The 12,892-nt window shown below is 38.8% G+C and overlaps 1 long non-coding RNA gene across 1 annotated transcript in view; it reads right to left on the bottom strand.

Annotated features, from left to right (window-relative positions):
• Positions 1-397: 397 nt before the first annotated feature.
• The window catches only part of LOC135319511 (uncharacterized), a 120,072-nt gene continuing 107,577 nt past the window's right edge, over positions 398-12,892 (bottom strand). Inside the window, exon 4 of the long non-coding RNA XR_010378159.1 lies at positions 398-453. This is a non-coding gene — a long non-coding RNA (uncharacterized LOC135319511). The remainder of the gene's footprint in view (positions 454-12,892) is intronic.

The raw sequence follows: 12,892 nt of genomic DNA, 5'->3' as shown, positions 1-12,892 counted from the left end.
CTTTTGGAACTCTTATTAACAGATGTTGGACCTTCTTTTATCCATGCCTCAAAATCTTTGACATTGTTATCTTCTACCTTCCTATGAGATACAGTACGTAAATTCTTCAGATCCTTGCGCTCACTCATCCCTCTTTATCTGTATTTTAAGTCAATCAACAGGTTAATTTCAATGTTAACTTTTTTTCATTTCTAAAATCTAATCTGGTCCTTTTTCAAATTTCTTTCAACATAGCATCCTGCCCTTCTGTTTTTGATGCCCTATTTTCTGTCTAATAACTTTGAGAAAATTTAGCAGTCTCTATGATAAGTCTATTAAATGAAGTGACTTACTTGGGGAAGAGATTGGACAGAGTAGAATCTAACTGTTGCTGTTATCACTCCAGGTCATGAAGGGCTGTTTCCTTATGTAGTTCATAATTCTGACTTGTGAGCTCATTCAGTGAGGATTTGTCTGCAGAAATATTATGAAGTCTAGATTGAGGTTTCATCCCTCCAAAAAGTTTTTGTACTTTCTTTGCCAGTTACTCAAGCAACTTTCCAACAAGGGACTTTTTAATGTTTATATCTTTGTTAATACATACATTTGAGAGTTTGTAGATAACATAGAATATATAAATTTGAACCTCAAACCTGAATGATGGCATTTCTATATCTAGAAACTCTTCAGGGACATTAATTTCTATCAAGACCCTAGAAAAATGTGAAAATTACTTGACATCTCCCTTGGACAGAGAACTTTTTCTAGTCTGCTACTATTTTGTACTAAAAGCAACCAGGACTCTTTGGAGGAATGGCCGGGGCAATGTAGGTATAAGATGAGCCTGGAACATCTTATTGTACAAGAAAGGAAGTGCTCAGAGAATAATGAGGATAGGTAAAAAAGACAAGAACCAGTTTTAAGGGCCTCATGCTGGCCAAATAGAGGACAATTTGAGCTTCCAAGTGATAATAATGGGCTATAACCCACAAAATTAAAATTCATGAGAGTGTACTATTGTAAATCAAAGAAAGAAGAGTTGTTTCTTACTAAATGCTAGCTAATAAACATAGGAATTATTCAGTTAGAGAGTCATCAATGAATGCTAAAACAAGTTGGTGAAATTTTGAGGACTAGGATATTTACTTAGCCTGAAAGTACCTGTCTCAAAATTACTATTTAAATACAAAGAGCAAAATGATAACCTTATAGTGGAGAAATCAGACACCATCTTAACCAAGAGATGACACTTATCACTAATAATAGGACAAATCAACTTCAAATGCCTCTGAACGTGGTGCACAGAAACATTCATATTAACATTTGTGGTATTCCTACCCAAAATGAATCCAGTCAGGAAGAAATACACAAATCCATATTGAGGTATTGTTTATAAAATAACTGGCCCATACTCATCAAAAATGTCAAAGTCAAGTAAAACCAAGGAGACCAAAGAGACATGACAACTGAACATCACATGTGATCCCAGATTGGATCCTGGAGAAGAGAATCTCGATCATATCAATATTCAGTTTTCATGAACTTGATCATCATAATAGGGTTATTGAAGAGAATTTCCTTGTTCTTCTGTAATAGTTGGTGACATATTTAGGTCTCACAGGGCAACATGTCTCCAACTTATTCCAATAGTTCAGAGAAAATGCTCACATATATACTTACATAGAATATGTATACATAGAATAGTAAAGCAAACTGAGAAAAAATGTAAACAGTTGATGAATGTTGGTAAAGGGCATACAAGAAATCCTTATTCTGCTCCTGCAACATTTTTTCAGTTTGAAATTTCACACAAAAAAAAAGAATAAAAGAATTCAGAAACTAAATAACATCAAGTAACATCATACTTCCATCCTTCTGAGTTCCTCTTACACTCCTGGGACACACACCTGAGTTTGGGCACCAGTTTCAAACCTCTGTGCTAACATCCATGAAACTTAAGTTTCTATTCTGAGGTTAAAAGTCTAAACAGAAGTCAGTAGTTGCTTCCTCTACCCCAACATTGTTTCATACAAGCTCAGCACAAAATCTGCTTTGGACCTCACTATTCTAAAATGATACAGTAGTAGTCACAGAGAACTCTTAGTGTTGGGCACTGTCCACGTGCTTTACCTATAACTCCTTAAGTGACATTTCTATGAGGTAGGTGACAGTATTACTCCAATGTGAAAACCGAGGCACAGAGATATTAAGTATTTTACTGATTCTTGAACTTCTAAGTGCCAGAAACAGAAGTTGAAGTTAGGCAGCTCTATTCTGGAGTCAATTCTTTCAGACACCACATACCTTGTGTCTTCAAATATTCTGTTCTGTAAACCAGTGCAGGTGTGTGTGCCCTTCTCCTTTGTTCCCCTAGCTCTTAGCACACTGTGTGACACAAAGTAGGTCCCAACGGGCATTTGTTGAGTTGAACTGACTGCCATTCATTTTATGTTCTAATATCTTATGTTGTTACTTACAATAATAGTTTGGAATACATGCCGTTATTTATATAAATCTCATCCCAACTCATCTCAAGTTTCTGCCACTGAGGGTCCTGAACTAGATAAATATTCCTGAAATTATGTCTAGAAAACAACCTTCAGTTTAGACCTTTGCATCCATCTTTGGTCAACGAATCCCAGTTGCCTGCAGACTACTGCCATGATACAGGTCCTCAGTGTCCTTCCACACTGGCCCTCCAAAGCATGGCTTTCTATCCACCAGCAGTCTGACAAGCCTATTCTAGGCACGCCTATTATTTGTCAAGTTCCTTTTGTAATGTTCTCTCTATATATAGATACCTGTGTGTAGAGCCTGTCCTCAAAGCGATAGTTCACATGGTTATGTATACTTTTAATATTTGAAAGCTGATTTGATTTCAAATATGTATCATTGAGTGACACTGCAGTAATTTCCCCTTATTTCAAAATCCGGCAGTTAAAAAAAATAGATCACTTTCTAGACAAGAACGTGTTTATTATCCTTAATATTCAAATGTGCTGTCTAAAAAGACCTGTTCTAACATGCAAGCACTAGCTGTTTGTTTATGGTAGTGATGTCATCAATATGGGTGCAGAAACCAATGAATGTCTCATAAAGTAACATCTGAGACACTTAGCACTAATGTGCAAGACAAAAAAAAAATCCTATATGGAAACAAGCAAAGAGCCTTCATCCTTTTCATACAACTTATAGAGTTATCTCCTTAGTTTTTCTAGTATGTACACATTTTTAAACTAGAAAAGCTAAAACAAAAATTATATTAAGAATCACATTAGGTTAGGGAAAAAACAGTTATTCTTTTATTTCAGGAAACTTTGTGGTTGCAGTGCATTTTCTAAAGCATATTGCCCCTGGAGATGCTTAAAAATGAAACAAAATAAACCAATGCTAGTCATCCTTCCCCACGTGGAGGAGCTGAGTCCTGCCCCGAGGAACTGTGTAACAGACTATGACAAGCTGAAAATCTCCTCATCTGTATGCATTTCTTTCCTAAATGATTTGAGGTAAAAGTGTCACTTCCAGAATTAGGGCCCAGGGAGGTGGACACAGTCTCTACCAGAAGAGGGTACATCCAAAGAAATGTTTAGATCTGGGGAAAGACTGACAAAAAGTGGATTTTGTGTTCAAGGTTAAAATTTGAGATACATGAAGGAAAAAAGACAAATTTATTCCAAGGCCTAGAAAGCCATCAGAAAGCAGCGGGACAGAAGAATTTGCAGAATGACTATCAAGTTTGTGAAGGAGGCATCCTCTCAAGCCAGGAAGGAGCAGGCGGTGGAATGCATCTGAGTTTCTGGCAAGCCTGTGGGCAGCACAAGGAAGTGTCAATCGCAGATGCTGGTGACCCACTCCTAGAGTCTGACACAGGGGCGGGAAGCACTATCCCAGACGAACAGACACTCGAGGCAGGGAAGCCTTTGCTGGGAGTATGGTGGGACCCAGGTACTGAAGAGCTAGGGAAAGATGAGAGACTCACAGAGGAGAGGGGCTGGAGCCCTGTTCTCATGGTGGTTCTATTTCACTGCCATTCCCAGCAGTTTGAAGGTCAGAAATTCCATGCTGCCTGACCTCGGGGGAACTTTATGATTAAATCCTGGGGTGATTCAAGAACTATACAATCCTTTGATACACAGTAACCCCTAGTGATGGAGATGCCCCAAGTAGTTTCATGGGAGACTGACAGGCTGAGCTGTGCATGAGGCCTTATCCAGTATGAGGGAAAACAGACCATCAGCATGCACATATTGTTTCCACAATACTATAGAAAGGCTATATAGACAGAAAGGTGAATCCTTCAAGGTAGATCTGCATCACGCACCTGTAACCAAGAGCTCTGCCATCTGCACACTCAGCCCTGATCATTCTCAGCATCTTAAAGGAAAAGCAGTCCCTGGAATGGAGGGCTCCCCAACATGAACAATATTAACTGTATTGCTCATACCCAGCGTTATGGAAGCAACGCTGGAGCTGTCCCAGGTGGACACCATCACAGAGCAGAGATGTCAATGTACAAGGGGCAAATTGCACCCCCCTACACCTCAGGAGGCAGTAATAGATAGTCCTGCATGCGGTAAAGTCAAATTAAATCCTGCTCAACCCCCAGGCTTCCCGATATCAAATTAGAGCCTCCAGCCTCAATAACCCAATCCTCCAAAAGAAGTCTTTCAGCTCGCAACTGCAGTAGCAAATACTGATGCTGTAGCCCCAAGATGAACCACCGGCATCAGGTTTTCCCATCTGTCCAGCACTATCGTTCCATCTCAAGCAGAATCTCATTGGCCCAGCTTGCGGCCGAAGTCCCTGTGGTCCATTTGGTGCTGAGCAGCCTCGCAGGTGGCTTGACTTCCTTCACGGACAGTCCCTCACACAGGCTCTCCAGGCAGCTATACCCAAGGCGTGGCTCTCGCAGGCACCCACGCCGGTTGCCAGCCCCATCTCCCAGGCATGGCCTTCCAGAGGCTCAGGAAGATGTCCTCCCCTCATCCCCAGCCGACCATCTCAGCCTTAACCACGTGGTTCTGCTCTTTCCTTCAGCCTGAAGCCTCCGTTTCCTTCTCCTTTGGACTATCCAGTTCAATTGTACCAGACTTTTCATTTTTGTTCTCATGTAACTTGACATCTCGGCAGCTTTTAACAGAAGCTGGTCACAAGCTCTTGCTCCAATCTCTTTCCCCCATCAGCTTAAATGATGCTGCCCTCTCCCCGTGTTCCTCCCACCTTGCTGGCTGCTCTCAGCCTCCATTGCCAAGTCTCTAAGTGCTGGGATTGCTATCTACTTACTTTAATAAACAAATTAAGATTGCTCATTAATACTTGCTAAAAACCATTTGTCCTAAGTGCCTGGCAGATTAGCACCTCATTAATGTCCCAAGTCTCCATTTTCAGACTTCTTCCCTATTTTCAACTTTCTAGGTCATCTCGCCCAGTCTCATGGCCTTAAATATCATCTACTCCCCAACATCTCCCAGTTTGTGCATCTGCCCCTGTGTTTCCCTGGGATTCCAGATCTGTTAACCTAACTGCCTGCTCAGCATTTCCATTTGCACATCACGTTTAAAATTAAACTCTTCCCCTGCCCAGATATGCCCCTCCCCCCCCACCACCTCATCTCCTACAAGGCAGATGGCCAATACATGCATCCTAAGATGCTCAGGCCAAAAATGTGTGGTCATATTTGATTCCTTTCTCTCCCCAAAGAATTCCTCATCAGATCCTTTTGGGTCTACCTGTGGTCAGAAGTGGATTCTGACCCCTTGTCTTCACCTCTGCCATCCTAGCCTACGCCAGTATCACCTCTTCTCTGGATCCACGGAAGAGCCTTCCAACAGGCCTGCCTTCCTCTCTTGCCTTCCCATGGTCTGTTCTCTGCATAGCAGCCAGAGAGGTCAGAACCCTCCACCAGCTTCTCACCATGTATAAAATACATGTCCTACAGCGTCAAGGCCCGCAGTGAGTCTACCTCCATTATCTCCCTGGCCCATCCTCTCCGTCTCTCCTCTGACCACCCTGCTCTTCCCCAAGCAGGCCTCTGCTCAATTATTTCCTCAGAGAGGGTTTTCCACGTTGTCTAAGACAGCAGCTCCCTCTTCTTTCTTCCACTTCCCCTCACCCTGCAGTGGGCCTCCATCTCCACGGGTTTCGCATCCGTGGATTCAGCCAAACATGGATGGAAATTTCCCAGATACAGAGGGCGGACTGTATTCATTGTACCAGGCCATTTTATATATAGGACTTGAGTATCACAGAGTTTGGTATGGCGGGGGCTCCTGGAACCGATACCCCTCGCAGATCCCGAGGGAGGATAGTACTTTATTCCTTCACTGTCGCCGTCTCTTGACTTTCTTCTCCTCCTAATACCATGCTAGCTCTGCATTTGTTATGGTTCATATTGAGTCTCCCAATGGATTATAAGATATTCTTATTCACTGCTTTATTCTTTATTCTCAGTGTCTTAAAAAAAAGAACCTGGCACCCAGAATTTTTTAATGAATGAGTTTTTATTAGTAATTTCCCTTTTTGGCTTAAGCCAGTTGGAATTGAATCCTGTCACCAGAAAACAAAAGATTTGACTTAAAAAAGGAATGTTTGTTTGTGATTGCTTTTGGTGTTATTTAACCACATGAAAAAGGGATAATCCTAACCTAATTATAACTCCCATAACAAGCAGGGGTGTGCTAGGCAATCTCCTCCAAACAGACAGTGCTCTATTAAACTGGAAACTGGCGCATAGAGAGAACGAAATATCGAGTCATTCTGAAGGAACTGAACAATGTAAGTGATTGCTGTTTCTCAATAGGAGGTTCCAGTTTTTCCAACATCTCTAATTTAGGCTTTATAATTACAAGAGACAGGAAGACAGATTGTGGTTCACCACTTTACCTTCTGATTCTTTAGGGTACCAGATTGTCAAGAAATCATCATTCATTTGCTCAACATATATTTAATGCCTTGGATTCAACTCTTCCCAGCTTATCTGAGAGTTTCTTGGTTTTAGCGCTGAAAGTTTTCCCAAGTCTCAGGAAAACTCCCAATCAAACCAGGATGTCTGGTCATCCTACAAAAATTACTCTTAAGATTTGGGCCTGAGCAACAGGGTAAACAGTAGCGTCACTCACCCTGATAGAAACGACCTGGGGAGGAACAGGTAGGAGAACATAATTAAGACCTTTTTTGAGATGCATGCCAGGCATCCTAGTGGTAGTTTGTTAAATGAGTCCAAACTTGAAGAGGTCAGAGGCGGAGCTATAAGTTTTGGACCCCATCATCTTATTGACAATATTTTATAGTCATGTAATTGACTGATATTACCCAGGAAGTGAACATAATGAAGTATGTATAGACATCTCTTCTGAGGAGTTTTGCTATAACAGCAACTCTCCAAGTAGCTGCCTGAGTAGCTCACTAAACACTGCAGATACTGAAACAGGCTTCAGGTGGTGGGAAAAGTCATTTTATAAAATGCGGTGAAAGGCTTTTTCACTGAAAGACTATAATATCCAAAGCCAGCATCCCCAATTTTAGCTTTTCATCCCATCAAGTCACGCAATTTTCTAAACAAAATCAATGGTTCATGGTCCCAAGTGGGCTCTAAAGACGCCAATACAACTTCTACCAACATATCACCAAGATAGCCATCAAGACAATCTCTTTCAAAAGATTCACCACAACTTTGGAAACCAAGACTGTCGGAAATCATAAAAACAGAATGTGAGAGGAATTGACACTAATTATTAAGCAGACAGAACCAGAGCAGAGAAAACTCACGTAGCGCAGCTCGACTTGGCTTCAGGAAACAGGTAACTTGAGAAAAGGCACTTGTGACTTCTGGATAAAGACCGCAGAGAGAGCGCCAGCATTTACTCTTGTTCCCTTCTGAATTTTTACTGAAACTACAGGACGGATTTTACTTCAGACTTAAGACCAAAAAGTGAGAAAAAAAGATAAAAGAATAAAACAGCACAATTGTTTGAATTGAAATTCAAACTAAAAAGAGGCAACTCACTCACCAGACCTTAACGAGCTGAATCCCAAAGAGCTTGTGGGAAAGGGCAAACACTGAAACCTCCCTATTTATACCGCAGTTGTGAACACCTGATGAGCTCATTTAACTATTGGTGACACCTGATGCCTAGAGGTGGCGGTGGAGGTGGGGCTACCAGAGGAGTCTGTTAAGAGTTCTATCAAGAAGCAGTTAGTGGGGAAAGGGGTGGGAAGGGACACATTTGGGAGTCTGAGATTTATAATGTTAGCCACTATATATAAAAAAAGGTTTAAAAAACATGTTTCTGCTGTATACCACAGGGAACTATGTTCAATATCTTGTAATAACCATTAATGAAAAAATATGAAAATGAATATATGCATGTATATGCATAACTGGGACACTGTGCTATACAGCAGAAATTGACAGATTGTAACTGACGGTACTTCAACAAAAAAAATTAATAACTAAACAAACAAATAAACAAAAAAGAAGTGGTTAGTGCCTTAGTTCCATCCCCTGCTCTGTGCAGCTGGCTGCCTTTCCCTCTCCAGTCCTGGCAGAAGAGGGAAGATAAGGTTTGTTCTCTGAAATCACAAAACAGACATTGATCAACCAAGGAAAGTCAGGCGCAGCTAAGGATAGGAGTAGCGCACGGACAACAGGTGAATTCAATGAATATTTGCATCCAGAATGCTGAGTCCACTCCAAATGCATACAGACCCCAGGCTAAAGGTAAGAACATAAACTATAAAATATAAAACTTTTAGATGAAAACATAAGTGTTAATCTTTGCAATGTTGAATTAGACAATGAGTTCTTAGACATGACACCAAATGGACAAGCAATCAAAGAAAAAATTAATTAGACTTACTCAAAATCAAAAACATTGAGGCTTCAAAGGACACTATCAAGAAAGTGACAAGACAACAAGACAACGACAGAGTGGGAGAAAATATCTGATAAGGATCTAGTACAAAGAATATATAAGGAACTATTATAATTAAACAATAAAAAGACAAGAGCCTAGTTTTTAAATGAGCAAAGTATTTGAATATACAGTTCTTCAAAGGGCAATAAACACGTGAAAAAGATGCTCAATATCATTAGTCGTTAGAAATGCTAATTAAAATCACAGTGAGATGTCCACTAGGAGGGCTATAATCAAAAAGAGACAAGTTTTGGTGAGAATGTGGAGAAACTGGAGCCCTCAAACATTACTGGTGGAAATTTTAAATGGTGCAGCTGCTTTGGAAAACTCTCTGGCATTTATTCAAAATATTAAGCATAAAGTTATCATGGGATCTGGCTATTTCACTCCCAGGTATATAGCCAAGAGAAATGAACACACATGTCCACACACAAAAAATGTTTCTCCAATGTCCATGGCAGCATTATTCACAATAACTAAAAGATGGGGCAAAAAACCCCAAATTGCTATCAACTAATGAACAGATAAACAGAATGTGTATACCCACACAATGGAATATTACTCAACTACAGAAAGGAATGATGCTCTGATACATCTACCACACGGATAACTCTTGATAACAACATGCTAGTAAGAGAAGCCACCAAAGACCACATGTTGTATGATTCCATTTACATGAAATGTCCAGAACAGGCTAATCTATAAAAACAGAAAGTAGACTAGTGGTTGTCAGAGGCTGGAGAAAAGGGGACAGAGGGAGTGATTCTAGTGGGTAGGGTTTTCTTTGAGGAGTAATCAAAGTATTCTGGAACTAGACAGCAGTGATCAATACACAACTTAGTGAATATGCTAGCAATCACTCAAGTCTATACTTTAAAAGAGTAAACTATGTTTCACTCAAGCTGTTATTGGAAATAAAGACAAAGTTATAAAGAGAATTTTTAATAAAAATGTTTCCCCAATCCTACACCTATGGTCAATTAATCTTCAACAAAGGAGGCAAGAACATACGATGGAGAAAAGATAATCTCTTCAGCAAATGATGCTGGGAAAGCTGGACAGCCGCATGTAAGTCAATGAAGTTAGAACACTCCCCCCACCATACACAAAAATAAACTCAAAATGGCTTTAAGATTTAAACACAAGATAGGACACAATAAAACTCCTAGACGAGAAAATAGGCAAAATATTCTCTAACATAAATCGTAGCAATGTTTTCTTAGGTCCATCTCCCAAGGCAATAGAAATAAAAGCAAAAATAAACAAATGGGACCTAATTAAACTTATAAGCTTTTGCACAACTAAAGAAACCATAAACAAAATGAAAAGACAACCTACAGACTGCGAGAAAATATTTGCAAATGATGTGACTGACAAGGGCTTAACTTCCAGAATATACAAGCAGTTCGTACAACTCAATAACAAAAAACAAACAACTCAATCAAAAAATGGGCAGAAGACCTAAATAGACATTTCTCTAATGAAGACATACAGATGACTGATAGGCACATGAAAAGATGCTCAATATAAGTAATTATTAAAGAAATGCAAATCAAAGCTACAACGAGTATCACCTCACACCGATCAGAATGGCCATCATTAAAAAGTCCACAAACAATAAATGCTGGAGATGGTGTGGAGAAGAGGGAACCCTCCTACACTGTTGGTGGGAATGTAGTTTGGTGCAGCCATTATGGAAAACAGTATGGAGATTCTCTAAAAAACTGAAAATAGACTTACCCTATGATCCTGCAATCCCACTCCTGGGCATACATCCAGAGGGAACTTTAATTCGAAAAGGTATATGCACCCCAATGTTCACAGCAGCACTATTTACAATAGCCAAGACATGGAATCAACCTAAACGTCCATCAATATATGACTGAATAAAGAATTTGTGAGACACACACACGTACGTACACATACACATGTATACACATATATATACAATGGAATCCTAGTCAGCGATAAAAAGAATAAAATGCCATTTGCAGCAACATGAATGGACCTGGAGATTGTCATTCTAAGGGAAGTAAGCCAGAAAGAGAAAGAAAAATACCATATGATATCACTCATATGTGGAATCTAAAAAAAAAAAAAAAAAAAAGACAAAAATGAACTTATCTACAAAACAGAAACAGACTCACAAACACAGTAAACTTATGGCTATCGGGGGGAAAAAGGGTGGGAAGGGATAAATAAGGAGTTTGAAATTTGCAGATACTAACTACTATATATAAAGTACATAAACGACAAGTTTCTTCTGTAGAGCACAGGGACGTATATTCAATATCTTATAGTAACCTGCAATGAAAAAGAATATGAAAAGGGATATATGTATGTATAGGTATGACTGAAACATGCTGTACACAAGAAATTGAAACAACATTGTAAACTGACTACATTTCAATTTTTAAAAAGAGAAGAAAGAATAAAAGAAAGCAAACCCTCCTCCAGAAGTCTCCCCCAGGTCTTTATTTATTAGTGACTCCAGTTGTTTATTGTCGGTTTTATAGATATTTGTGATGATGAGTGTCAAGGACAGAGATTAGGAGGAGATTGGGGAAAAAAGTGGAACTATTGTTCAGGTGGATTCATCTATAAAACCTGGTAAAATTTTTTCTTTTTAAATAGGTCTTGAAATCAGGTCGAGTCAGCCCCATATTTTCTCAGTACAACTTGAAGCCAGTAAAATCCCCTAATATTATGTGACCAAACACTTCTCCAATTTCTTTTTACATACTGGGACCCTTATGTGTCATGAGTACAGTGTAGTTAAATTATATGATCATAAGAAAAGACTAATAAAAGCAAAGTCAGTGACATGGAAATAAACACACATATGGAGCAGATCCATACTCCTAAATGATTTCTGGTTCAAAGAGTCTAAACCACAATTGCAGACTATTTAGAAAGAAATGATACCGAGAAGTGATTTGGCTAAATCTGTATTGAGCAAAAAAAAAAAAAAAAAATTCACCACCTAAATACTTTCGTGATTAACAGAAGGAATAACATCAACTCTAGAAGCTAGAAAACTTAAAACAAAACCTAAGAAAAATAGAAATGAGGAAATTGTAATGATAAAAAAGCAATAGGCTGTTAAAGAGATAAATAACATCAATTCTTTTTAAAAATACAAGCTATTGGTTCTTTAAAATATATAACAATGATGGATGGTAACTAGACCTATAGCGGTGATCACTTTGTAGTGGATTCTGATCTCAAATTGTAATGTTGCACACCTGAAACTTATGCAATGTTATATACCAGTTTTACCTCAATTTAAATAAAAGACCAGAAATGTAACAGATTTTCCTGTTTTCAACTTAATATGAGGCAACATGTCAGAGATACTCATGTACAGTTTTTATCCATCTCCTACCAAGTGGTCAGTAATATTTTCTGTGTGCTCACTTACAAAGTGCACAAGCCCACACAGAAAAACACCAAAGCATAAAAGTCTAAAATGTTATTTAAATATTTCACAAGTACTTGTCTGGTGATTGATAAAATCACACCTCTTTTCTGTGCTTTTGTATGTGAATTTATATACAGTCATACTTTCATTTAATTCTTGATCTATATTCTGTCAAGGATTAATCAAGAAATATATTTGAATACATAACAATATCAGCAATGGTGAAAATTCTCTAGAAACATACAAGAAAGCAAAATTTACTTAATAACAGGTGGAGAAATTGAGTAGAGAGAGAACTCTGGAAGAAATAAATTGTTTCCAATGAATTATTTCAATAAAGATTAGTCCCTGACAGTTGTCTCAGTAAGTTTGATCATATATTTAAGGGTGAGACGAATCCATTTCAACTGAAATTCTTCCCAATTCATTTTGCAAACAAAACATAACCTTTGCATAAAAACACTAGAAAGCAAAGCAAAATTAAAACCACAGACTGATTTCACCTAAACTCTAAAACTCAAGCCTTACCAGAAACCATTCTTTCAGTCCTGAGGTTCAATAAACCATATTTTAACCA

The sequence above is a fragment of the Camelus dromedarius genome, chromosome 28 (genome assembly GCF_036321535.1).
Source record: "Camelus dromedarius isolate mCamDro1 chromosome 28, mCamDro1.pat, whole genome shotgun sequence".
Lineage (NCBI taxonomy): Eukaryota > Metazoa > Chordata > Mammalia > Artiodactyla > Camelidae > Camelus > Camelus dromedarius.
Note: the sequence above shows the minus strand (reverse complement) of the source record. Positions and strands in the feature narration are given on the sequence as shown.